Below are 4117 nucleotides of genomic sequence, written 5' to 3' on the forward strand. Positions count from 1 at the left end.
CAGGTGGAGAACTGATGGGAAGTGTTGTGGTTTGCTGACCTTGTTCTTCTAGGGGTAAGAACAACATGTTTAGGGACTGAGGATCCCTGTAATTATTGACATTTCATGCTCCATGCTGCAAGGCACAAAAATGTCTATAACAATCTTCAAAAATGGAAAATGACTGGACTCCCATTTGTTTTGTTGTTTGCAGAGCAATGATCAAGGATTCATATTTTTCCACACTATTAGTTGCTTCAAACTCCAATTTAAAAGAAAATGGGATCATATTACCTTCAGGTGTAATTAAAAGGAAACCAGCACCTGTTCCTTCTTTAGAATAGGATCCATCAAAGAAGCACTTCCACACCCCTTCTATTTGCAGCTCTGTATTTACACAAGCTGAAGTAAGTTGCCTCTGGTTATCTTCAGCCAACTCTACATTTTCATGCAGCATGAAGCAAGAAAAGTCATCTTTTTCTTGGCTATACACAGGTGAATTACTTGCTCCGTTCTTTGTGATTGTTTTAACAAATCTTGTTTCTCTGTACAACCTTCTTTCTTCTCCACCAAAAATTGGTATGATAGCATAAGTAAAATCCAATTTCAGAACACCACCCAATTTAGCCCCCCATGACCTAGATAGAAACATTCCAAACCTAGCAAGGATATCTACTACCACTACATCCATTACCAAGATTCTAGCTGGGATTTGGACTAATGACACCACCATATCTTTAATGACCCCAAGACACTTGAATTTATTTGAATCAAAAGAATACAGGTCTATGTAAGGTTTAGTAACTTGTAGGTTTAGTTGTTTCATTACTAATAGTGGCATAAGGTTATGTGAAGCTCCTGAATCAAACATACAATTATGCAAGAGGAAATCATGAATCAATAAAGAAATGTAAAAAGGAGGTGTTGAAGAATATACCTCCTCCACATGTGGACCAAAAACCACTACTGGTTTATCTTCTTGCAGATTCACAGTGTCATTTATATTCACATTCTGAGATAGGTTGATAAACTTAGCAATCTCTCTTTGATAAACTGGTGTTTTGATCAACTCTATGAGGGGAACGTGAATTCTTATTTTTTCTAACTCTTTAGTGAGACTAAATACATGGACCTGTTTAGTATTCCTTTCATTTCCATATTCACTTTTCTTCATCACTGAAATATCTTGTGGAATGGAAACAATTTTTTCTAAAGTAATTTTATCACTTTTATCTTGAGAAGACTCACCTTGAAGTATTTGAGTTTCGCTATTTGTATTTTGTTGTTGCTTTCCTTTATTTAATTGTTTTGCAGGCTATGGTTCTTATGGAGTCACCTTTTGTAGGGGAGCTAGAACTTGCTGCTCACCTTCATATTCTTGAATTCTAGATCTTTTTCTTGATCTCAAGTCATACTTCTTATGTAATTCTGCCTACATAAAATCAGTGAACTACTTCCAATATTCATCAATTTCATTCTCATCATAAATGACATATGTTTCAATGTATTCTTCTCCCTCAACACCTAGTTCATGTTCATCTCCTGCATACAATGTGGAAATGTGATCATCATGATCCTTGGAATGCTCTGGTACTTCATCAGGATCTGCCTCTAAGTAAAGTGGTGCTTCAACCTGATCTTGGTCTTTTCTCTCCTTCTACAAAATTTGCAGAGGTTGTCTTCTATATTGAGGATTAATGTTTATGTTTTGTTGTACTTGCCTCTGAGAATTCTTATTCTCCAATTCCAATTTAATCAATTTACTAGACAAATTTTTAATCACATTATTCATATCTTCTAATGTTTGATTTTGAGAGGATTCCACTTTAGCCTTTCCTTGATCTTGGGTAAGTTGTGCCTCTGGTGTTTTACCTACAGCCACCATATTTGCTTCTATTTCTAAAACATCAGTTTGGATCTAATCAAGGGTTGTGGATCTTCTCTCCCTCAATGTGAACCCAAAATCTAATTCAAATGCCCTTGCAAAAGTTATTTTTTCACCAGTAGGAGGGGGCTTGATCTCCTCTAAAAGACTGTTGTAAAGTTTATTGAACCTTCTGATGAATTCAACAACACTTTCATCAGATTTCTTTTTAATAGCATTGAATTCTGTAAGTGAATACCCATGGTCTCGTTTCTCTCACCATCTTTGGGTGAACTGGAGCTCCACCTCTTTCCATGTAGGAATAGAGTTATTACGAAGCCCTTTAAACCACTTTCTTGCTTCACCATCCAAGGATTGCACAAAAAGTCTTAAAACAACATCCAAGTGTTGAACATTGAGATTTTTTGAAAAATTACAAAACATTGTTATATGCTTCTCTATTGTTTGTTCATCCTCCCCTGAGAAATGAGGAAGAATTTTTAAGTATTCTTGAGGCAGTGGATTCAACTGTTGTGGCATCTGAATAGGTGCATACCTATTCAACAAGAATGCATGTGCTGCCATGCTTGCTCCTGAACTTACTGAACCTTGAGTACCAGTAGATGTAAAACCTGTCTGAGGAGTAAATGGAGTACGAAAAGGTGGAAATGTAGTTATAGGTTCAAGTTGAACAACTATAGTAGATATATTTCTAAATAATGAGAAAGAAACAGACTCTAAATATGGTTCTTAACAGTTGGGTTCTTGAAATGAAGTGGATGTAAAAGGTAGCTCTTGGTCAATAAAGGGTGAATGTTTAGATGAAAGATGTGTTGAACTGTTGCCAGGTGTAGACAGTGTAGGACTTGGTGTAAATGGAGTTTTTGGCCTTCCAACCCTCTTGGAAACTAGTCTCTCAGGGTCTGAAAGGGCTTGAGCTTTTTGTTGTGAGGTATCTGACCTCGTATGAGGCCTATTTGAAGCCAGAGTTATTGTTTTCTGTTCAATACAGCCAAATATTCCCTCCTCAACAACCAGAGCAAAATATTAAAAACCCAGGGAAAAAATGTTCTTGATTTCGGTTCCCCCGGCAATGACGCCAATAATGTTGTCCCTTAAGAAACCAATTTCTTGGTTGTGTAGAAATTGTGCTTAAGACATTAATTTTTATTATTCATGTCACTTATTTGTATGATGTATCCTCAAGTGAAGGGCCTGAAGGACCTGACTTTTAACCCTTAATATTTAGCTGATATGAAAGTCTCAGAATGCCATATGATGCTGAATATAAATGTTGAGTGAAGAATTCTTTGAGAAGTTAGAGACAATATGTTGTTTTTCACAGAAACTATTATCTGTAACTTAGAACAAATGTAGAAGTAGGGACTTTAAATATAGGAGCACTCTTTTAAGGAATTTTAACTTCATTCACGTAAGTAAAAAAATATCTGCAGCTTCATTACCATACTTATAGAAAGGAAGACACATGATGACACATAACAGAGAAATTACAAAATCATACCCAACAATGTGTGGAAAACTCCTGATTCTTTCATTAATCATCAGTTTATCAAGAATACAATAGCATAGTCTCCAGGTTCTTCAAAATTCAAACCTTTTTCTTATAATTTTGCCTCTTTGTATACATCATGGGACAGTTGGTAACTACCAAAACTGTCAAACCGATTAACTACCTCCTAACTAGTTAAAGTAAAATTCATTACAAAATATTACATTGGAGGGTAAAATACACCTCATTCTTCTCAAGAAAACAAAATAACAAGAAGTAACAGAAATTAGAGTATGATTGGTGATTGTTGCTCGTTGTTTGAGTATGTGGCTTGAGTATGTGGTCCTGTTGATGCATCTTTGGTCTTCTCTATCATCCACTCCTTGCACTTTCACCATAATGGTACATTTGACTTTGGTGCTTCCTCTAACTTATCAAGTGCTATTCTACAAGATGTGATCCTACCATAAGTAGGCTTGTTAGTAAACAGAGTCTTCACCATCCAAAGAAGCTTAAAATCTTTTTTCAAGTAGTTCACAATGGTGGCTCCTTTTAATATTGTTGTCTTTTCATGAGTGTTATCAACTTTGCTTTTTGCCTCAACCAGCAAAGTCTCATATGTTTTCCATGGCAGCAAGTTTCCCTGTAGATCCCAGCAAGAAGGAAGTCCAACCCTAACCCTTTTATCAAACAAGATATTAAACTTTGAAATTGCTTCCTTCATCTCCTTTATCTTCTTCTCAGCAGTAATCCTGTAGATGTTT

Source organism: Pinus tabuliformis, chromosome 2_1, assembly GCF_031772625.1.
Source record: "Pinus tabuliformis cultivar Carrire ecotype Pingquan chromosome 2_1, CPIR1, whole genome shotgun sequence".
In the NCBI taxonomy this organism is placed as follows: domain Eukaryota; kingdom Viridiplantae; phylum Streptophyta; class Pinopsida; order Pinales; family Pinaceae; genus Pinus; species Pinus tabuliformis.